This window comes from Mesocricetus auratus, unplaced genomic scaffold (genome assembly GCF_017639785.1).
Source record: "Mesocricetus auratus isolate SY011 unplaced genomic scaffold, BCM_Maur_2.0 Super-Scaffold_100011, whole genome shotgun sequence".
Lineage (NCBI taxonomy): Eukaryota > Metazoa > Chordata > Mammalia > Rodentia > Cricetidae > Mesocricetus > Mesocricetus auratus.
In genome coordinates this window covers 465,297-490,499 of record NW_024429195.1, presented here as the reverse complement: position 1 = coordinate 490,499, position 25,203 = coordinate 465,297, and the positions used below count along the sequence as shown (strand labels likewise).

At 34.5% G+C, this 25,203-nt stretch overlaps 1 protein-coding gene and 1 long non-coding RNA gene across 6 annotated transcripts in view; one reads left to right on the top strand and one right to left on the bottom strand.

The window, feature by feature from the left end:
- The window catches only part of LOC121143141, a 120,454-nt gene extending 101,727 nt beyond the window's left edge, over positions 1-18,727 (bottom strand). Inside the window, exon 1 of the long non-coding RNA XR_005880241.1 lies at positions 18,405-18,727. This is a non-coding gene — a long non-coding RNA (uncharacterized LOC121143141). The remainder of the gene's footprint in view (positions 1-18,404) is intronic.
- The window catches only part of Rsrc1 (arginine and serine rich coiled-coil 1), a 306,538-nt gene that overhangs the window by 110,951 nt on the left and 170,384 nt on the right, over positions 1-25,203 (top strand). The window lies entirely within an intron of this gene.

The following is a 25,203-nucleotide window of genomic DNA, read 5'->3' as shown; positions in this document are numbered from 1 at the left end:
CCAGAATGCAGTCAAGTTTTGGATCCACACAGACCACATGTGCTTCTAATATTCTCTTTTCTACCCATTCTCATTCTTTTTCAGCCTCAGCTGACAATATTCATGGACTATTTAAGTCCTTTTGTCATTTTAGTTCAACTCCAATAATTGTCTGTAGTTGAGAAATTTCTACTAGTAGTGTTTGAAGATCATTAAGAGTCTGGTAACAATCTTTTCTGATTTGTACCTTTTGCAGTCTAATTTTCTGTAGATCTATTTTATATCCTAAATTTTTGATAGAATCTCCTCTTTTCATTTTTCCTGGGGCAATCTATAATCCCTAGTAAGGCAAAATTTCCTTTACTGTCTCAAACATCCTTTTCCAAAATTCCTTCCTTGGAAACAGCCAACAATATATCATCCATTAATGGTAAATCATGCATTGTGGAAATTACTTATGAATTATTCCTAGAGGATTTTGCAGAAAATACTAGCATAGAGTAGGACTATTTAACATTCCTTGTGGCAAAACCTTCCATTGAAATCTCTTGACTGGTTGAGAATTGTTATAGGTAGGCAAATTTTTCTCTATCTTTTTCTTGTAAAGGTATAGTGAAAAGGCAATCTTTTAGGTATCAGAGAAGGTAATGGTATCCCAGGTTGTAGAGAGCCCATAGGCTGAATAACTTTATTGATAACTCTCAGATCAGTGAGCATTCTCCATTTACCAGACTTCTTTTTAATAACAAATACAGGAGAATTCCATAGATTGGTGGATTCTACAATATATCCAGCATTCAGCTGTTCCTGACCAGCTTTTCTAAAGCCTCTAGCTTCTCAGAGGTCATGGTCTACTGCTTTACCCAGACAGGATCAGCTGCTAGCCATTTTGAAGGTAGTGCTTTTGGTTGCTCTGTAGGTTTGGCACTAGCATCTTGTTTCTGTACAACATGTATGTTTGATATCTGTTTTTTGTAGTACCTTACATTATGTTTTTACCATTAAGAGCTTGTTTATAATTCATATCTGATACAGAAGGAATGTTGATCTGGTATTTCATTACTGTAATAGTTCACTACCCTAGAGGTTTATAGCAATATCTGTGGCACATTGCCTCAGTCTTCCTTTGTCCTGCTGTCCCTATACTGTCAACCCATCTTGTTCTTTGTTTTGGTTGAGATAGGGTTCCAATCCCTAAAAATTTAACGTTTACTTCTTGTAGGGGCCATCTGGAAAGCCAAGACTTTTGAGTTATGATGGTGATGTTATTTCCAGTGTCTTAAAATTCAAATAATCACCTTATTATTCTCTTAACTGATACCTTGGGTCTGTGATCCAGTATAGAAGTTTGCCAAAATATACTTTTTTAAAAAAATTTCCTCCAGTTACGATTGGTTCATCCTCAGTATCTGATCTATCATCCAGAGCCACATTATTTACAATAGGCAGTGGATCTTCTAATTGCCTTGGGAGAGTCTGTCTTCCACCATGATTGGGGATGACCAGACCCCTTCTAACATCGAGTGGTCCCTCGACTACTTTCCCATTTTTAAAGGGTTACCTTGTTTGTCTGTGATCGACCAACATCCATTGGTATAGTGTCTGCCTTTCACACATCACTGCATAATCTAGAAGCCTGAGGCCTTCTGTTTGAATCATTCCTAGGCGGAGCATTATTTCTAGGAATGTTTTGTCTACATTTCCTAATCAGATGTCCTATTCTACCACAGTTAAAGCATTTAGTATTTTGATGTCTATTGAAACCTCTGGAGATTACCTCTCCTACCCAAGATTCGATATCATCATTTGGCATCTTGGTGCCTCTTTAAACCTTCTGAAATCGCTTCTCCTATCCAACCTTCTTTATCATGATCTTTTTATTCAAGGTTAGCTTTATATATGACCCATTCCTCCAATGGTGCTGATCTTATTTTTAATGGTCAAAGTACATGTTTGAATTGTGGATTTGCATTCTCATAACCTAAAGATTCTATAAGTATTCACCTCAAATCTGAATCTGTTACCTGTTCTTCTCCTGCTCTTAACAATCTTTCCAAAAATTCAGTGAACCTTTCTCTTGGACCCTGTATCACTTTGGTATAGTGTTATATTGTCTCAACCTCATACAAAGCATTCAAAGCTGCTGTATGGCTTAAAGACAATATGTATTCATTATACACAGCCTGAGCCTGTGGGTCCGCATAAACCCCTCACCAAGAATCTTATCTTGGGGAGCTTCATAGCCTTTCTTTAATCCTTGAAGTTCTAGGGCTTTTGCCTCTTTCCTCCATAAAGCTCTCCATTGTATTTGACATGAATTTTTGAGCCCTGCTGATGCCAATTGTCTCCAATCCCTAGGGATCTTTCTATTTCTGGTTACCCATGAATTCAGGAGCTCCCTGACATAGGGAAAATGAAGACCATATTAAATGATGGCTTCCTTGATTTGTAAGGGTCCCCACTGATAAGCTAGGAAGCCATTTGGGTGTTTCTTCATTGCTGGTTTTTCAGTCTTGGAACTGGGAAGACCATAGAATATGGCATCACAACCTTAGGGAGGTCTTCCCGGTGTCTGAGGGTGTAGGTAAATCTCTGTCATGACCTGTTGCTTGTATGTCTCCTTCTGAATTATCAAATTGGAGGTCTTCTGATATATGCACTCTATTTATCATTGTTTGCCTGATCTCTTGAAGTTCTTGGGTCAAATAAATTTCCAAGGCCTTCATAAAATCGTTATTTTTTTTTGTATTTATCATTTACACACGATTCCAAACATTTAATATTCTCCTCCTTGCAAATTAACTGAAATGGCATGTAAGTTCCCTTCCAGAAATAGTGTTGTATCTGATAGTTTGTAATTACTCTCAGACATGGAACAAATCCTTTCGGTTAGTATTTCAATCTTATGTTCTAGTCTTTGTATTTTGTTATTGAAATAATCAGACATGGGCCAGTTGTTTTGTTTAAGTGTTTCAACATTATGTTCCACTTTTTCTGTTCTGTCTGTTGAATCAACAGATATAGAACACATTTTTCCATATTTCTCAACCTGTTTGTCAGATCTTCATTATCATTTTGAATATTCTGAATATTTTTAACCAAACCTTCCTCACAATTCTTTAAGGAATTTTCTATTGTCTGAATTCTGTGTACTAGGTTTTCATAACCATTCTGTAATGACTTTCTGATTTGTAAGGAGCTAAAACCAAGGGGTTGGACGTTAAGCCCTGCATGCCTCAGCTTCCTCTCATGAAAAATGGAAGGATATCTCTGTGTTTATTTTAAAGAGTGATTTTAACATAACTCCTGATACGTGCTGGGTTCTGTTATTTTTATTACTGTCTGACCATAGGAAACAATTCATTTAAAAAAAAGTATCCTGAGTGAGGTAACCCAGACACCAAATTCCATATACTGTATTTTCTCTTATTTGTAAATGTTAGGTTTTAAGCATTCAATATATGTGCTACAATCTGAATAACCACAGAGGTTTTAATATCTACTAAGGGACTAATGAGGTGGATCAGGAGGGGACAGTCTCTCCTGGAAGAGGAAATAGTATATATTGTTAATTGAGAGACAAATAGAAGCCTGTAATAAGATGGTTAAATAGGGAGAGGGATGGGAAAGAAAATAATGGAGATAACATTGAAAAATAAACACATGGAAATATATTACTGAAGAAGCCTCCTAAATTATATACTTACATGAGAGTAGTTTAAATGGAGTCACTGAAAATAGGGGCATCCCAACTCTTTTGTTATATTTTGTTTATGATGTAACAAAGCTTGCCTGAAGATTAGAGTGCAGAGCTAACCACACTAGTCAGCCATACAGGCCAGGAAGTAGTGGCACACACCTTTAATCCCAGCAGCCACAGATGTCGGGTGGTAGTGGTGCATGCCTTTAATACCCGCACTAGACAGGTATGTAAGATGAGAGGAGACAAGAGTCAGTCAGTCTGCAATCACACTGAAGACAGGATCATCCCTTTTGGTCTGAGCCTTGGTAGACGTAAAAACTCTGTAGTGGTTGGTCACTTTGCTTTTCTGATTTTCACTTTGAACCCCAGTATGTGTCTTGAATTTTTACTATTCGTACTACACACTCTAAGATATGTTACCGTGTTCCTGAAAACCTTCCAAACATCAGAAAAGTATGAATTCTGAAATACATCTGATATCAGTTCATATAAAGGATGTTAGTATACATGAATAAAACTGTTGTCGGTCAGCTTTAATACCTGAGGTAGTTCATTTATGAAGAATTAAAAACTTACTTACCTCATGGTTCCAAGTTAATGTTAAATTTTGTGTTCCCACTGTTTGTAGTTTCTAGTTAGTGTACCAATTTATACATTAGGACCACAAGCTATTTTGTGATGTTTTTTGAGGCATGTTTTAAAATACAGATAGTTTTCCCTTTTCATGTTAAGAAGTACAGTTTGCTTACAAGACTGTCTTTTGTTCATTGAATTGCCATTTATAAAAATCTGTTATCAAAAGATGAGTACATTTATTTGGGACATTATACTATCTTCCATTCATTCATTTGTCTTTTTTGATGTAGATTTCATTACGATTTTTGTGAAATTGAAATAAGAACTGGAATCATTATTCTTTGCTTGCCCTCCTAATTCATTATTTTTCCAAGTTGTTTTGATTTACTTAGGTTTTCTTTTTATTCCGATTTTATCACCACTTATCACGTTCTTCAAGATACATTGCTCATTAGTTTGGAATTTCCATAATGTTACTTTCTTCACCTATTCTTTTTTTTTTTATTACCTATTCTTGATAATGTCTTTTCCCCCTACCTGCTTTCATTTGGTAGTTTCTGAAGTCTTTTATTGGTCACATGTATATTTATTTTCATGTTACATTTTCTTTTCCTGTATGGCCTATGTATCCTTAGAAAATGACCCTGATGATTTTTAAGACCTGTTTTTTTCAACTATCTTTGGTCTCTTAACAAATCCATTCTGACTTTCTTATTAGTACAAAAATGTGGTACATAATTTTCTGCCCTTTGCATTCAGTCTCTTTAGTATATACATATTTTAATGTCATAAATTATCAGCATATCTTTATTGATTTATTCTGCTTAGATTTGATTCTATTTGACATATATTTTTCTGTTTCTCTTTACCCTTTTAAAAACTCATTTCAATTTCTTATTTTTCATATTACTTTTAAAAATTCTCATTTTTAAACCATGTTCCCTTGATTGTCATTGGGAATTGCTCTAACGATCCACTCATGAATTAACCCATTGGTACATCTTTTGTTTTACCAATTCTTTACCACTTTATTTTACTTGTTCCAAACAAAAGAATCTTTATTTTACCTTTAAATTTTTTCTCTTTTCTTTCTTAGCTTGAGCTGTATTGAAATTTTTATTTTCACATTTATATACAGAGTTTAATTTCTTTAAAATACAATTTCTATATTGCTAATTAACTTTTGATTTTTTCAGTTGCTCTGTTTTCCCTTCAGTGTTGAGACAACTGCTATCAAGCATTCAAATAAAAGCAAACCAACAAAAACCTCAACAACTTCTTTCTGGTTTCACTAAATTAACACTCACTGTTTTCTTGTATGAATAGCTAGTATTATTGATGTATAAGAGAGCAGTATGGTTACTCTTATAATTGAAATTGTGTATTCTTGTATATTTTTGTTTGTTTCTTTGCCTTGCATGAAACTACAAGCATCCTTTTGTTTATGAGTAGTCCCTGATATCCCCTCATTGTTAGGGCTTACTATCATCCCTAAATGTTTAGAACAACTTCTGGGGTAGTCTCTTTTGTTCCTATACAATTTGATTATCAGCAAATGCTTTGAGGTGAACTTGAGATAACTCTGAGATGCTTCCAAGATTAATCCATAGTTTTCAGCTGTTCTACTAGTAGGTGAGCTGTTCTAGCTGCTTTCAGATATTCGGCTGCAGTGTGTTTATGTACTTTATAGTTTCTTCAAATTGATTTATTTGTTTGTGTACTATGTCTTTTGACTATATGCCACCATTAATTTCTTCACAGTTTTAAAGCCAGTCTTAAATTTTTATTTGACACTGCATTAAAGTAAGCTCTTTTTAGTACAAATACAATTTTAAGTTGGGTTTTTTAAAACTAATACTAAGGGTATATGTGTCATATATGATATTTAGAGTGGATATTCTCTTTTCAGTTTAACAGTCTTGGTTCATCGCTCAGACTTAAACAGAATCCCATTATGCTAGCAACAACATTGTATGCAGTACTTATACAAAATCATATATGTATTATTCCTTTCTTTTTATAAGTAGGTTGATTAGACCAAGAGTTAAATGTATGAACACTACTGAACAACTTTAAGGTTTTCATTTCTGAAAACCAACTTGAAAAAGTGATATAATTTTAAGAAACATTTTGCTATACTAGTAGGTATATAATAATAATTAACTTTTTTTGGCTTGTATTTCTCAAATATATTAGGGTTGAGTGCTTTAACATAACCAGGCATTTATGTTGATGAATTCACAAATACTTTGGTTTTATTATTTAGTAATCTTCTAATTTCTTTGCATGTATTATTTATTCATCTTTTAAATAGTATTTAAGTTTTAATGAATATTTTCTAAATTATAGAAGTTAATGACTGTTTTGTTTTCGGTGTGATTAAGTATTCAGACATGCATCTAAAAATAATGATAAAATGATTTCATTTAGATTTAGTTTTACCTTATGTGCATCACATGTAGGCAGTGGTCACAGATCCACAAGGTGGTGCTGGATCCCCTATGAGGAGAGTCACACAAGCGTGTGAGCCACCATGTGGGTGCTGGGATCCAGACCCAGCTCCTCAGTTAAGAGCAGAGAATACTCTTAGCTAAGCAGCCATTTCTCCAGCCCCAGTTTCTTTTATTAGTTGTGGTAAATTAATGCAAATTAAGTTATGATCAAGAGCTTGATGTTTTATTATTCTTCAATTTTGGAAGCATTTAAAATGGTTTCCTTTCTGCCTGTTAGTAAAGCTTGTCTCCCTTCTTCTTTGGTAATGAAGTTTGTTTCCCCTGCAATCATGCTTTCTAGTTTTTTGCTTGTAGTTTTTTTTCAGTAAAGAGATTTCTTATTTTATCTATTTCAGTGAATAACTTTCATGAAATACCTCTTTTGTTACTTTGAATATGTGAGGATTAGAATGACAAAATAACTTTTCTCTTAATATAATTTATAAATAATTGTTTTAAGTGAGGAAGTTAAAATAGTTTTTGAAATTTTAGCAAAGCTTTAATTTACAAATGTATATTTCTACAATTAAACGTGGTATTTGTAGGGTTAGAGATGTAGCTGCATGATAGAATTTTTGCTTAACCATCTTCCCCAAACTATTTGTATAAACATGTGATGTTGTGTATAAGCATATATACATTCATAATATAGAACATTGGGTTGTTTGGTGTCATCCATGTCAACTCTTCATTAGGCTTTTCTGCTAGATAATTTTCATTGTGGTTACAGTTGTTGATGTTTAAGTGAACCTTCTTTGTACTCCTTGCTTCCTTTGTGCCTTGCTTGATTAAAGCTAACCCCAGGGATCTAATGAAGAAAGAGGCTGCAGCTGGATAGCTTGAAGCTGAGCAATGATACATCACTACCTGTTGAGTTAAGGATAATCATGAAACCAAACTAAAGCAAAGGTACTCCAATGATAGGTGACCCCAGTATCCTTGCTCAGTGAGGCAACTAACTCACAATATTAGTCTCTAAGAATTGTGTTCTATAATAGTTTGGGCCTGAAAATTCTTTGGGAATTTCTAGTGTCCTCCATTGGTTTTAAATTACACATTGTAACCATGTCATAATTTATTGAATATACTATACCACTGACTACTTGTATGCTATTTTTAACTTGTTACTGGAAGTGTAACTTTAGTTATAATGACATTTAGTAACTGCTACTGTAAGTTTAGGACATCATATCATAAAATCCTTTCTTTTTTTTTTAACGATCCCTTGTGGAGTTTATTGGTGGACAGGGAGGGAAAAGGGGGGTGAGAGGTAACCAACCCGTACAGAGCAGAGAGAGAGAGACAGAGTAAGAGCAAGAGAGGAAGAGAGCAAGAGAGGAAGAGAGCAAGCCATAAAATCCTTTCTTAATTTAGTAGATTAAACATGTATTCATGTTTCAAATTCATTGGTTTTTCAAATAGAGCTTAAAAATTATAAGGGCTTTATTAAAAATACAGATTTACTATGATTTGTTCACAAAGACATATTCTAGATCAGATATTGACTTAAAATATAAATATTAATAATCAATCTACATAATACTGTGAAGCTTTGTAAACCATTTCCTGCTCATTTTGCTATATCATTTTGTTGTTTTAAGGGTAAAAATAGTTCTTACCTTTTTGAGGACAAATGACAAATGAACGATTCCTTGGAAACTTTGAAGAACTTAACTGACTACAGAAAGCTGTTCAAATACTTCCTATATTAACAGGGCTATTTTGTATGTTGTTGAAATCATTGCTGTCTGATTTTTAAAATTTCAGTTCATAGTCTTTTTAGTAATCAGTATTCACAACTGTGGTTTCTTAAATCCTTTGTTATAATATAAACTAATTGGTTTATTTACCATATAGGTTTACAAATATTTTTATCTCTAATAAAAATGAAAGTTGTGAAAAAAAGAAAAGAAAAATATCCAATGATGAACATATTACTGGTTACATATTAATTATAGTTTTTCATAAATACTGATAAAATGAAAAGACTGTTGATCAGAGGTTGTATTGAAGTGGAAATATATGGCAATGTTATTTCCTGAGTTGAGTGAGTGTAAAAAGAAAGATTGTACGATTGCTGGATAGACCTCTATAATACGTGGTAATTATTAAACAGATGGTGCGCATGATTTTATGCTTTGACACTGTGAATTTCGTTGACTTAGGTCAACATAGGAGCAATTGGGGAGATATTTTAATTTTTATTTTTTGTAACCTGAAGGATAGTTTGAAGTCAAGCTACTTGTGTAGTTGTAATGAATGTATTTCAGTCCTTAAAATTTTTGTTTTTCCTTTTGCAAAGCAAAACCTGTTTGTTATTTTATTTGCACTTTTAATATTTTTGCAAAACATACAATTATTGTAACTGTTTTTGGTTGAGAAAATGAGTTAAACCATGAAATAACAACAGTTTAGCAATACTGTTTCGTTTAAGAAATCATTTTAAATAAGCACTTAGATACAATTCATTTCCATTATACTGGTAATCATCTGGAAAGACCTGTGTGTGTGTGTTTGTGTGTGTGTGTTTATCCTTTTAAAGGAGTGTGATTAATACTGTAAATACCACAGAAGGTAAATATTGATTTTGAGCACCCACACTTTACTCATTGTATGAGGTAGCAATATACAATAGTCATCTTAGTTATCATAGGAATGAAAGAAGATTGCTTAATCTCAGTGTTTTGAATAGAATAGTATTGCATTTGCATGTCATCATTTCAATAGAGAATTTTTGTTTTGTGCATATTGATAATTTAAAAAATGAAACTCGTTTTGCACTTTTCTCATATGCCATTATTTTAATGGATTAAGGGCCTAAAGGAATAGAGGAAGTGAATGGACACTGATGTTTCAAAATATCTCATTTTTTGCCTAAAAGCAAGTACTGGCAGATAAATGCCCATAAAGGGATTTCTTTCTTAAGCCCCATGGATTTTTCCCCCCACAACTTTTTTGTGTGAGTTAGAAATGAAAACCATTCATCTAGTGCCCCAAAGAACTGCCTTATTGAATGGAATAACAGTGTAATGTACCATTGAAGGCAGGATTGAAAGTGATTATCTTGTTAACTCTTGACAGTTACCGCCAGCTTGAAATGGAACCGGCAGGCTTGATTTGCAAATGAATTAGAGCTTTTTCATTTTGTGCCAGGATCATCTTTTTATATTCTGATATGACAGATGCTATGTTCCAGGCTTTTGTTTTTCTTCACTTTTATACTTGCAAATATAAAACAAAAGATTATGATAGTTGTTTTATTTGAATCTTTTCTCTTGGAGTTTATTCTTTTGGTAGAAGTTTTTAATTTTATATTTTTCAAAAATTTGTTGAAGATAGCTGTTTGCTAGATTTAAATTTAATAAGTTTAAGTACAGTAGTAATTGGGTAAAAAGATATTTTTCAAGGAATAGAAAATTTGTTGCATGAAGGCATGTTACAATTAGTAAAAATTGACACTTTGAACTAACTTTTATAGAAATATGTGTTTGGGGCAATTATTTTAGTTTAAGATGCTTCTTTGTATACCTGTCCAGATTCATCAGCTTGCCCACATTTGTTTCATTGTTCTTTCTCTCCTCTTAACCAAAATGTATGTTGTTGTTGCTTCTGAATAGAAGGGGCAGCACTGGAAATTGAAAGTGTTCTTATGTACTAATAAAGTCCTTCCTGTGTGTATGATACAAAGACAACCTTAATGACTGCAAATATTAGATTGTGGAAACTCAGATTTAAAAAAGAAACACTTTTGTGTTCTTTGTCCTCAGTAAGCAATTCTCCATTCTCTTATCTCTTTATCCTTTTTTGTGGTGCTAGAGAATGAACACAGGGCAAGTATTTTGTCTTGTTTTGCTTGATTTTTTTTTTTTTTTTAGACCGGGTTTCTTCGTGTAGCTTTGGAGCCTGTCCTGGAACTGTCGTCGAACTCACAGAGATCCACGTGTCTCTGTTTCTTGAGTTTTGGAATTAAAGATATGAACATGTGTTCTTACCCCTGAGTTACTGTCCAGCACCACCATAAAATGTCTGTGCATGTATCCCGTGATCACCTAAAATGTACATGGTGATATTATTATATTCTTAATTATTAATTTTAGCTTGTAACCAGTTGGACCAATCCCAAAATATTATTGGTGGTTTAATATAATTAAAGAATGACTATATCATTTAATAGTAAATGTCCAAGGTAGCAACTTACATTAATCTCCCTATATAAGTAATGCACGTTTTCAATCCAAAAAAAAAGACCAAATAGAGGGAGGAAGGGATACAGAAATATGTTGTCCCTGTGAATCTGCTGGAGATTGGATTCATTACACCAAAATCGATGGATGCTCAAGTCTATAATATAAAGCAGTTTGATGTAATCACTGCATAAAATATATGTTTCTCTTCCCATATTCTTTAAATCATACCAGAATATTTGTAATACCTAATGCAATGTAGTTGGTGTTTAAATAGTTGGTATATTGTATTTTAGAGAATGATTACAGGGAAGCACTTTATACATCTTTAACACAGATGCAGTTATTTTTTTCAATTATTTTTTGTTTCTGGTTGGTTAAATCTGCCATTGATATATCCTAAAGATTAAATGAGCAGTGTGTTTGCGTGTCTGTGTTTATGTATGCATTTATATATTTTCATATATAAAGCTTTTAAATTATAATTTGTTTACTGATAATAGATTTGAAGTTCAAGGTACTTTTAATTGAACTTTGTAACAGTTACTGGTTTTCTTTGTATTTATTGCCATTTTAAAATTTCATAAAATGTATTTTTATCACATTATTTCTCCTCCTCCTATTCCCCTAGATCCTTCTTAACTTCCTACCCATCCAACTTCATGTTCTATCTCTTATATTTTTGGTTGTAAACCTAGCCTTTAACAGCTGAGCCGTCTCTCCAGCCCATTCAATCTCTCTTAAGAACAAAATCAAAGCAAATAGAACTCTAAAACATGTAAAATGCCAAAACAAAACAACAAAACAAAAAGCACACAAAAAATAGGGAGTTTTGAAGAAGAGTGTTAGAGTGGATGACAATGAAGCAAGAAGTTCTTGATCTGAACTAGATTTTATATTCATATTATTTTAACTCTTAGGTGTCTGTTGTATTTTATGTTATTAAATGTTATTCACATATTAACTACTTAAACCACTAGTTCCCAGTGTTTAGTTGTTATTCATGTATTTGTGTACAAATTTCATTCCTGCGTATAAGCTGCATGGGACATAGAGTACTTTTTACACTTTATGTTGATGACATCTAACACAAAATCTGGCCCAAGGGTAGTGACTAACCATACAATTATTGAGGAAATTATTTCTTTTTTTTGAGGGGCGGTGAAGAAGATGTTTATTTCAACTTGCAACTTTCATTAAAGAGGGAAGGTCAGAGCAAGAACTCAATCAGGGAAGGTACCTAAAGGCAGGAACTGAGGCAAAAATTATGGAGGAATGTTACTTAGTGGTTTTTTCTTCATGGTTTGTTCACCATGATTTCTTGTAGCACACTGCCCAGATGTGGGCACCCACAATGAACTGGAGCCTCCTGCATCAATTACCAATCAAGTAAATGTACCATAGACTTGCCTGCAGTTATTCTGGTGGTGGCATTTTCTCTTCCAAAATGACTGACTGTTGTCAAGCTGACATATAAAACTACCCACACAGTATGTATAAATCCCTAGGTTCAATTTTCCCTTATAAAAAGTACAGAAATTGCACCAAACATTGAAGTCAGAACCCTGTATAATTTCTGTGACTCCATCATTAGCCTATTGAGAGGAAATAAGTTCAATGTGCTGCCAAATTATAATGGCTTCAGTGCGAAGACATGGAAAATATTTGAACAGGACAGTAGTACAGTTCTTTTACTTGAGATTATAGCTTGCTATTTGGGATAGATGGTTGACAAAACAAAAGTAAAGTTTGAGGAAAATAATTAAAAGACAGTTAAAGACTAGGCTAAGAGTTATGACTGTTGGAGTAGCATACTGATAGTTGACATAATAGAGATAGCTTCTGTGGCTACTTAAAAGCTATGGTCAGTGGGACTCAGTGACAGACTTACATCAGGGAGTGAGAGGGAAGAAAGGAAATAATTGATTCCTGGGTTAGGTGCTTCTGCATGAAGGGAGTGATATGATCTTTTTCTGAAATAATAATTGGTTTTGAAGAAGGAGCTTAAGAAACCAATTTTGGATCAATTAAACCTTTTTGTTTTTGTGTTTTGAAACCTGCAAAGAAATGTATCAAATAGGCAAGTGGAAAAATGTATTAACATCCTGAATTTGATAGTGACAGGTGTTTTGTCACAGTATAGCATAGACCAGGAAAAGCTATACCATAAGAGAAATGAATGAAGAAGAGCATGAACGTACAAAAAACAATGAGCAATTCTTTTTTTTAACTTTACAAAGTAATAAATCCAAATTATGTAATCTCAAAGAGAATAAGGCAAGGTTTTGAAAGATGGAGCACAACAATTCTTAGGAAAACTACAGAAATTTGAGTGGGAAATTAGTGATTGATTTGGAGATATAGAGATACCACTGAATGCCTTTTCAAAGGTAACTTTCAGGTGTGGTGGAAGATAAGAATGCATAAATGGGCATTTATTTTCCTCTTCCCAAATGCTTGACTAAAAATAAAAAATAACTCTGATGTTACTTGAGGAATTTGGACTCAGGTGATCTTTTAAACCCAACCATAGACAATGGAAAGTTGTTTCCACTTTACAGTTGTTTAGCTTATGATTAATTTTCATTCATCCATTCATTTTTATTTGTTTGTTTATTTAGTTTTTATTCTAGAGTAGTATGCTGAAGAAACACACATTCAATAGAAACAATAGTTTGAATTTTGCTCTTTTCTGGGCTACACCATGTCATAATGCCAGACAATGGAAGCATAGGCAGCCAGACAAACCCATACACCACAGCGTACAGTGTTGCTCAACTGTGTTAAAGGAAGTTTCTGTCCCATCTGGTCCTGCAGCCGATTAGTTTCAAATAAATACAAAGAGGCTTATATTAATTATAAAATGTTTGGCCTATTACTCAGGCTTCTCTTTTGGATAGCAGTCTCTCAATTATTAACCCATAACTATTTGTCTATTTCCACATGGCTTTATCTTACTGAAAAATGCCCAGCCATCCTATCTTCCCAGTGGCTACATCGCATCTCCCTGGCGATTCACTCTCTTTGTTCCTATTCCCAGAAATCTCCTAATTTGGTAGCCCTGCCCATAATTCCTACCTGGCTGCATCCTACCTGTCCGTTGGCTAAAACAGCTTTATTCATCAAACTATAAGAGAAACATATTCACAACATACAGAAGGATATCCCCCATCAGAGCTGTTATGTGTTACTGGTGAGCATATTATATACACTTTTAATTCTAGATTTGATGATGGGTCTTTTGAAAAGTAGTGCATTAGAAGTTAGAGTATGAGAACTCTCATCTGTCACTCTGCCATTTCCTTAAAACTTCACCGTGCTTTTTAGAAAACATTATGTAAGCAGGAGTTTAAAGTTAGCTCTTTGATATATCCTCTATGTATATAAAATACACATGCTAAGAAACTTATATTTTTCTTTTTAAATCTATCTTTCTATTAGGACCCATTTGCAATAAGAGTCTATGAAAGTTGAAGAAAAATTATTTTTTCTTCTGCAACAAAACATTTTAATACTCTTAAGAGTTGTTGTTTAGTGAATATGGTTGTCTATAAATCATACCTGAAGATCATGTGACTGTGTTTGCCATAACCTTCTATATATAGCTAAAAAAAATTTAGTGAAAAGATTTTATGAAAGAATTCACTGCATTTGGCCTACCAAAGATAAATGATTCAACTCACCAGTCTTACCATTCTTTTTCCTTAACTAAGAGAGGAAGTTTCTTCTAATGATCTTTCCATTCTGATTCAGTGAATGGTGGATAATAATATTAGTGATACATGAATATAATTTATTGAGTTAATCTTAATATCTCAAGTTCTAAGATTTTTATTTTTAATGTATAGAGTGTTAAAATTTTGTTAACATTGCCATTATAAGGATCTGTGCTTATTGAATGTTTAGTATGAGTGAGTACATGATATAATGTGCATGTATGGAAACATCACACACAATATATTCCATCAATTTGTAAAATTAATAACTTGCCTGTAGTTAAAATAATAAATATATTCATATGGTTATAAAACAGAAAGCTTGCCTAAATAAGTAAATTGAATAATAAACATGTAGAAGCCACTTAAGATTGTGACTTTCAAGTGTTAGACTGTGGGGAGTTTTCCATAAGAACAATTAAGTTAATCTTGGGATAGACACACTAGATATCCTGTCATTTCAAAAGTGTCTATGGGGTCTGGGTCTTGTAGTGTTAAGTGTGTGATATACAGGAGTCACGTAACTTTACTGGTGGGCAAGACAACTGTCTCTCTGGATTCTATCTCAAAGCATTGGGTTCCCCTCTTCCTGTAGTAAGGAAAACCATAGGAAGAGGGTGATGGTATATAACCATTAAATGTCAAAAGGGGAATGCAAGTTTAGAGATGCAAGAAATTATTTTGGATGTAGCAGAAGTAGGAATTTATTTGGTTCATAGACAGTAAATATGATATATTTTTGATGGACTGGGAAAGAGAAGACTGTTTTGGGTACCTATATTGATGAGTAAATGTTTGGGAGGAAAATGAAGTACTTTCAAAAGGTGTCCATTGTGTAATACCAGAAAAAATGTAACCAATTACAGAAGGTTACAAGGAAGGTAGTGACACTATCTTCAAGTGTGATGGCATGGATTAAGGAGGCCATTGTTGGAGGGATTTTTCTATAAAGTGGTAGAAACCAAATCTGATACAAATGGCAGGCAAACTGGAATATTCTATTCTTTCTTCCAGTCTCGTATATTGTGGCCATGGCTGCATTATATTCCCTATCCTCTAACGAATGTAATACATCTGTGCCTGTATAATCACATAGCAAATTTAGGAAAATTACAATTGTACTGGACAGTGTAGATTCTGTAAAACTGAGTAGAAATGTGAATAGGGCCTTTAAATACTAAAGGTAATAGGCATGCACATAAATAATTTATGAGAAAGTTTAGCAGTGACATGGAGAACAGGAAAAATGTGGGTTCAGTATAAACTCAGCCTCATTTTAGTTGATACACCACACTGCATTTCTTTTACAAATGGAGTTCTTGCTTTGGATCAAATAGAGCAAACTCTGCTATTTTAAGCTTCAGATTTATTGTTCAAGTAATAAAGGTAGTGTCTTATTCCATAAGATGCTATGAGGATTTTTGTAAAATATTTTAATTTGAATCAGAAGTAATACATTTTCATTGCAAACATTTTACACAAAATGAAAAGAAACAATTAGAATGAATATAGAGGGCAGTCATAGTGTTTGAATTTTAGTTTGTATCTTTTTATATAACACAGATGAGCCCTATTGTACACATGAATGAATACAGCTGTTTACAAATGTAGATATTCTATTGTTTGGAAATAAAAAATTAATATGCCACAAGAAAAGTTTTGTGGAAAGACACAATTACATCATCATTTTAGTGGTTATGTATGTCTCTGTCTTATTGATATTAGTATTTTACTGCCCAGCACTGGACATTCCTGTTGTTTTCCTTTTGAAAGCATAAGGTTATTAATATCTTACGACTATATCATTGTACTAAACTTATAGACGTAGAACTTTGTCAGGCCAAGGTTCTAAGGATTGTTGAGAAGTTTTTAAAAATATGAAAAATATGAGTAGAAATGTTTTCTGATCAATATAAATAAATAAATTTTAAATTTAAATAAAATAATTTTGTTGTATTTTCCTATTACCTTCTAGAGAATGTTACTTTTGCTCTAGCAGCAGTATGTGAGAGAACTGAGTCCTTGAACCTTTCCATGTTGCAGAACCATCATTTCTTCATTATTATGTGTAAAATGACATTCACTTTCATTTCTGCAGACATTTTGTGTGCACTGTACTATTTCTTTATAGAAATGTTAGTGGTCATTTGTGATTTTTCTCTCATAAATATTGGCAGAGATATAAATTTTAAATGACCAGATTCAGCACATGCAACATGCAAGATTATTAATGAGGGTTGTCCTTTTTACTTAAACCATATCTGTTTGAAGTCTTCTCCTTCTTAGTGCCAATAACGGAGCAGAAGAATACTGAAAATTTTTATTGGCATTAATGTTTTTCAAGATTGACATTAATAAAGTTTACCTTCATTACAATTGAGGCAACCTGAATTCAAGTCTTCCTTTTTCTCTCTGAAATATATATTGTTGACCTGTTCCATTTCTCTAAACTTTGTTTATCTCATCTATAAATGAAATTAACTATATTTTTATAATCGATCTTTAAAATTTTCAATTAACTATTGCTTGACAAATACATTCTGTTTCCTCTGAAGCTGAATCTCTAAGAATCAGTTCACTTATACAAGTAGTATTACTAAAATCATGGAGTAAAAAGACTTAGAACAAAACAAAACCCCACAATTAGGGCCCAGGAAACGGCTTCATGGATAAAGTGCTTGCTGGCTATATCAGCTTGAGGACTGGAGCTTGGATCCCCACCTTCCAGGTGGTCATGGCTGTCACCAGCACTATGAGGATGGAAATGAAATCCTCCAGGCAGCTTGGTGAGGCAGACTAGCCATGTGAGTGAGTTGGCTCACTAAAGAAGGCAGAGAGCAGTTAAGAAAGACAAGCATCACTCTCAGGCCTTCATGTACACATGCTCATGCATCCACACACATGTGTGTGCAAACACATGTGAACACACATGCATGCATATATTCATACTGTACACAGGGACACATGTAAAGAATGGAAATTAATTTGACATGAGCAAGACTGTTGAATTCTAAGCAGGAGTAGTGTTTCAGTTCTAGTCTCTTTTGAAGTTCACCAGTCCGCTTAAATGGGGAACAGCAAGTTATACCTGATCCTCAAAGTAAGTTAAAATTACATAAAATTTGTAAATTATTTGTGAAAGTTATGATCATCTTTTAAAAATAAATTTTATTTTTAATAAAAATTTGGATCACCTAAAATGTCCAATAATAAGAAATAAACTATCATATTATAAACCTATGGAAAGAATAGCATAGAAACATTTAAAATGTTATATGTAGATATATTTTTGATAGTTAAACTGTTTACAGTATATAATAAAGTAGCAACATGTTTAAACTGCATAATTGTCTGACGATCTCATTTGTAAGGAAATAATTGTATTTATGTGTGGTATAAAAATGTCTTGAAAAGGTATAACATACTGAAGCTATTATCACTATCTGGTAATATTCAGGTGCCTTTTATTTTATTCCTAATTAGAACCAGATGTGATTTGAATTTCTCTGCAATGAGCATTTATTGTTCGCAAGATCACTTCTAGCCCATATGGCACCTTTGTTCATTTAGGATAGCCTTGTGCTTGCAGTCCCACACCAGGATATACTTACTGGTTAAGAAAAATAGCTTTTAACTTCTACAAGGTTTCTAAGCTTTTTTTTTCCACAATTGACAATACATAGAATCATAAACCATGATCCTGGAAGCATACATAATGAAATTATTTTGAATTAAAGTGTCGAGTTTATATTACCTTTAATGTATCCTCTCTGGGCAGATCACTTTCCATACTGCACCTCTTGTCATGCTGATGGGGAATGTTCTTCTGTGTATATATATATTTGTCGTATTGGTTGATGAATAAAATACTGATTGGCCAGGCTGGGTGATGGTAGGGCAAGGCGCATTCTGGGAAGTGTAGTCAGAGAGGAGTTGTCATGTGATCCCAGGAAATGATGAAGCTGGGCCACTAGGTAACCATTGAGGTCTGGAGGTCTATACACACAGGCAGGAAAAAAAATAGCTGGGCAGAATCAGAGTATAAGCAGGGACAAACAGGAAATCACTCTTCTCTGCAGAGACTCTTAACAGTCACCATGTAGGCAAAGGAGTTGCAGGTCCAGAATTCCCTGGTAAGATAAGACAATGTGGAAATACATGGATTTATAGAAACCAGTTAATATTTAAGACAGAGCTAGCCAATAATAAACCACAGTCACAGCCTACAGCTTCATAATTAATATAGCATCTGTGTGCTTCTTTGGGACAGACAAGGGCAGCGGGACCCTAGCCGGTCCAAGAAAATGCACGTTATAGTACGTTAAGCCTTTGAACTTACATGCCTGTTCCCTCTTTTCTGTTTACTTGATCTATCCAAGTATAATCAATCCTTCAGGATCCACCCAACATCCCTTTGAAACCTTTCCCAGACACTCTTAATGCATATAACAATTTCCTCTTTTTGAGGTTTTCTTTCTTTCTTTCTTTCTTTCTTTCTTTCTTTCTTTCTTTCTTTCTTTCTTTCTTTTTTTTTTTTTTTTTTGGTTTTTCGAGGCAGGGTTTCTCTGTATTGTTTTGGAGGCTATCGGTCCAGCCCAGCCTTGAACTCAGAGACATCCTACTGCCTCTGCCTCCCGAGTGCTGGGATTAAAGGCATGCGCCACCACCGCCCGGCCTTTTTGAGGTTTTCTTAAACTGGGTCAAGGACTGAGAAGGGTGATGTGATGATAAATGGATTGCCATTTCACCTGCTAATTCCAAATGACTGGCTGTGACAGTCATTGAACAATATTTTGAGAAAGTTATTAAATTGCATGTTGCTTCAGGAGAAAGAGTCTTTGATGTAGAAGCTTGCCTGTCTATAGAGAATAGAAGATCATGTAGCTTATGTGGCATTTATTTTCCCACCTGGATTAAAAATTAAAGGTTGTACGTAATACATTTGGTTTGAAAGTATGGTTTTAAGTAACTAAGATGTAGATACCATGTCTCAATATGCAACCCTTCTGCCCCCCCCAACAGCCATGTGATTGAAAACTTTTAAAAATTGATTCTTTTGGAATAAATTTAAGGACAAATTCTTTTAGTTTCTCATTAAGCATGTAATCTATATTATGACTTAAGTAAACTGAGTTCTCTTCTCTCTTTTCCTGTGGACTTTTGTGAATTCAGAAACCTGTTTACCTGGCAGATTTTAAGTAACTTAATTATCCGTGCCAGCTTAAATAGTCTGCCTTCCATTGGAGTAAGCTTATTGTGTGTTGTCACAACATGTTCCTTAGTTTGTTCAATTTCAACTTTTCTTGGCATTGTGTATACACGCTAATGCTTGTCTTTAAGGTACTAGGAAGATAATAGTATTTAAAATATAATAACCATGGCATACTTACTTGTGTGAATGCCATATGTGTTTTAGGGTATAGCTTAATGCAAATAATAATTGATCAGATAAAAACTTCACATGAAATATAAATACTTGAAAATCACCATTTCGATTTATAACAGTGAATATATACATTGGGCTACTAACTTTCAAGAAATTCTCTTATCAATAGAAATGTGCTGAGACTGTTAAGCAAACCTATTAAGAAGAAACTGAAAATTCTTGAAATAATAGTTTGGACCTTCATGCTGATATTTGATATTTTTGTTGAATTAAAATGAAAAGTAAGCAACTGATAATTGCTTTTGATTGCTTATTTTTTAACATACTTTATCTTTACCATCTTTCAAAGAGATTAGGGCTTAAAATTGTGCTTATTTCAGGGTCTACATAGCATTCTTACGTTTATATTTATTTCATGTTCAAAACTAAGAATGACTTTCATTTATTGACATTAAGCAGAGATAGATTTCAAGATGATTAAAAGAACTAAAACTTGCCAGGTGGTGGTGTTGCACAATTTTAATCCCAGCACTCGAGAGACAGAGGCAGGCAAATGTCTGTGAGTTCAAGGACAGCATGGTCTACAGAACGAGTGCCAGGACAGCTAGTGCTACACAGAGAAACCTTGTCTGGAAAAAACAAAACAAACAACAAAAAAAGAAATAAAACTTATATAAAGATACTTCTTATTCTGAAAGTGGTATACCTTGTTAGTTTGTCATATTGTCACTATTATTTAGTCAATGACTTGTACATTATTGTATGTTGATTGACTTTTTAATCTGAGATTTGAATTTGAGGTGTGAAACTGAGTAGAGATATATCCTGACAAACATACTCCATTTTTTCTTTGTTTTTTGAGACAGTTTCTCTGTGTAACAGCTTTGGCTGTCCTGGAACTCTAGCTGTAGATGAGGCTGGCCTAGAATTCTGCCTCTGCCTCCCAAGAGCTGGGATTACAGACAGGTGCCTCCCCCCACAAGCCCAGCACATTTCTTTAATTACAGAGCTGAAAATGAAACTCAGGTTTTACTTAGATTTTAATATTTTCAAATTTTTCATTAATAAGATTAGGTATATAATAAGATATGTGTATGTGTGTGTGAGAGAGAGAGAGAGAAAAAATTTGATGTTTATAAGCTTTAATTATTATCATGTATGAAAGAAACCAAAAACCAAAAGCCCAACTCTTGTCATTTTTGACTTTATGAAAGAGGAAAGACCAAGTAAACTCCAATCCTGTTTCTACAGAAAGAGGTGCATTGACCCTGAAAGTTGAATAGTGTATTTAGTTCGTCACCAAAGCCTAATTTAAAATTTCATTGAATTTCTTTTATTTTTCAAAATTACTAAGTGAACGCATTTCTTGTGTAGAATAATGTCATTGATTTTAAATGTATTTAATGTTTTAATTATTAAGCCTTGTCAATGAAATGTTATGTTGATTTTGCTATTAGTTATATGCAGTATGTTTTATTAGTATTTTATAATGAAATACAGCAATTTTAGCTTGTTCTCTGAAAAGGTTTTATTTATACTTAAATTTTTAAGCTTTCATATGTCAAAGGTTACTTTCTCTCTTTGTTTCTTTCATTTATCTATTTTTATTTTTAAAAGTTGTTTTTTATTTTACATGCCAACACAAGTTCCCCTTCCCCTCCCTCCCCTTTTCACGAGGTGGGGCATCCCCTTGCCCCCTTTCCCCCCACTTATAAACTCCTTAGAGGGGCAAGACCTTTCTTGAGGAGTCAACATAGTCTGGCATACCAAGTTGAGACAGTACCAAACCCCTCCCCCTGTATCAAGGCTGAACAAGGTATTCTACCATAGGGAATGGGCTCCAAAAAGGCAGTTCATGCACCTGGAATAGGTCCTGGTGCTGCTCCCAGCTGCCCCCCCCCAATCAAGTCATATAACATTAACCCAGATTCAGGGGGTGTAGTTCCGTTCCATGCAAGTTCCCCAGCTATCAGTCCATAATCCATGAGCTCCCATTAGCTGGGATCAGCTGTCTCTGTGGTTTTCCCATCACCCTGACCCCCCTTGTTCAAATGATCCTTCCTCCCTTTCTTTACCTGAACTCCAGGAGCTCAGCCCAGTGCTTGGCTGTGGGTCACTGCATCTGCTTTCATCATTTACTTACTAGATGTAGGTTCTATGATAACAATTAGGCTAGTCACTAATCTGTTGAAAGGGGAATGCTTGTTGAGACCCTAACCCTCTCCACTATTGCTAGGAATCTTAGCTGGAGTGATATTTCTGGATTCCTGAGAATTTCTCTAGCACCAACATAAATTCAGTTACTTTGAACCTGATAGAAGAGAAAGTGGGAAGTAGCCTTGAATGCATTGGCACAGGAGACTGCTTCCTAATACTAATACCAGTAGCACAGACTCTGAAAGCAACAATCAATACAGAAACAGAGAAGCTTCTGAAGGCATAGAATATGGACAGTAGGAAAAATGGCAGCCACTACAACTGGCAAGCACCCACAGCTAAATACTGAACTGAACCGCTGGAACCAAGTGACAGAGAGGGGTGATGAGCAAATGGGTAAAGAATAAGCCAGCGAAACCAGCAGAAACAGCTGACCTGAACAAGAGGGAGCTGTTGGACCCCAGACCGACAGCTGGGAGGCCAGCATGGGACTGATCCAGACCCCCTAAATGTGAGAGTCAGTGAAGAGGCCTGGGCTACCTATAGGGCCCTGGGCAGTAGATCAATATTTATCCCTGACATACAAATGGACTTTGTGTGTCCATAACACAAAGAGGGATGCTCTCTTAGACTGGACTCCTGGGGGAGGGCCTGGACCCTGTTCTGAACAAAATGACAGACTCTGGATATCCACTATGTGGAAGGGAGTGGAGCTAGTATGGAAGGCTGTGGGATGGTGGGGGGGTGCGGGAGGAGGGGAGGAAGAGGGAGCTGGGATTGACATGTAAAGCAAGCTCTTTTCTAAAAAAAAGTAATAAAGGCTACTAAGTTAAAAAAATGTCAGCCTAAAGAGTGGGAAAAAATCTTTATCAACCCTACATCTGACAGATGGCTTATCTCCAGAATATACAAAGGACTAAGAAACTAGATACCAAAACACCAAATAATGGAATTTAAAAAATGGGGTACATATCTAAACAAGAATTATCCCAGAAGAAACTCAAATGGCCAAAAGACATTTAAGGAATTGCTCAATGTCCTTAGCCATCAAGAAAATGCAAATCAAAATGACTCTGATATCTTCTGATCTATGGATCAGAATGGCTAAGATCAAAAACACTGATGACAGCTTATGCAGGAAAGGATGTGAAATAAGGGGAACACTCTTCCATTGCTGGTGGGAGTGCAAAGTTATTTTTATATTCATTTTATATGCCAGCTACAGGTCCCTTTCCCTCTGCCCTTCCACCTACCCACCTACATCACCCGAACCCACCCCTACCCACTTCTTAGAAAGGGTAAGTCTCCTATGGGATTCAACAAAGCCTGGCATGTTCAGTTGAGGCAGGACCAAACCCCTTTCTGCTCTCCCTCCAGCACAAAGGTTGAACAAGGCATCTACCATATGAAATGGGCTTCAGAAATCCAGCTAATGCACCAGGGATAAATCCTGGTCCTCTGTCAGGGGTCCCACAAACAGACTAAGCTACAAAGTGTCACCAACCTGCAGAGGGCCTGATTCATGGTTACTTTTATAGTAAAATTAGTAACAAATTTTGATTGAATAATAGGACATAATTAGAAAAATGTTTACTTGAGAAGCAATTAATTATTTTTCAAAGTTAGTAAATATTTTGAAATGTATAAAATATTGAGAATCACAGAGAATATCATCAGAAGGAATAGTATTTTATACCATGAATTGTTTTTGATCTCACTGTTTTAGACCATTACAAATTTTACTGGTAGCTTCTTTGGTTGTTATTGTACTCAATACAGACCATGGGAGAGAGAGGGAGGGAGGGAGGGAGGATCCCTTCCTTGTAAAACTAGATCTCAAAGCAACAAAAACAAAGACATAAAACATCTAGAGGCTTTTGTTTAGGTATTTCCTAAGGTAACTGGCTGTGTCATAGGATGTAACTGAACTTCAAACGAGTTTCTCTTAGAAAAATAATTAAATTCCTTTGCAAAAAATGTAAAACAACACTGTACTTCAATTGCTATGTTTTCTTGCTTGCCATGGCCTCTTTTTCTATCCTTAAGACAATAGGGTGCATGTGGTTTGCATGAACACCCTCAGCGGCTTAGGCTCAGTCTGACCATGTCTGCCTCACCACAGTGAGCTACTGTATTTCCTGCTTTAGAGCCCTGTTCTACAAACATTACTATCTGTGCTGCCTCAACTACAAATTGGATGAACAACTCATGACACTTTTTCAATATTATTACATTAAACCAAGTGGATTTTGATTGATAACCTAATATTCAACTAATGCAGAACATCAATCATGGCAAGTATATTAATTATTTAATATTGCAGTCTAATTCAGAAATCAATGTGCTGTATGAGGGGAAGGGAAACTCATGGTTCCCAGAAGATTTAAGACAGGGAATGATTAAAAAAAAAAAAAAACCTGCTGTACTCCTGTGTGTTAGTTCGATACAAATCTTTATTCATTTGCCAATAATCTCTTCCCATTTTCCACTTCAGGACCATTTTATCAGTTTTGAGACCCATAATTGAATTAAGTCTGCTTTCAGCACAGGGCAAAAGAAGTTGCACAAATATTGATGAAGTCATGACAGGGACAACCCAAGAGACAGACCACTAAGAGGGACAGGTTTTCTACCATTTGTGGCAAGATCCCTTTGTCAGTGTTTTGGAGTTAGTATCTCTGTTTAAAACAGAAAATCATTAAGGCTTCTATAATGATTTTTCAATCTTTTGTACTAAATGCCACCTACCACATCACAATTTCTATAGCACTTTATAGTTTAGAATGAACCTTCATATATATTATATTGCATATTCTTTAAAAACAATTTCTATATTATGCAAGTCTTAGTTATTTCATGTTGTGTAGTGAAATTTCCTTAAGTGCACATTTGTAGCTTCACTGGAGATGGGTTATCACTAAGCTTGTGTGGATATTTTGTGATAGACATTAAATTTAGATATTCTGATAATATATTATCTTAAAAATACATAAAACGCCCCTCAAAGCAC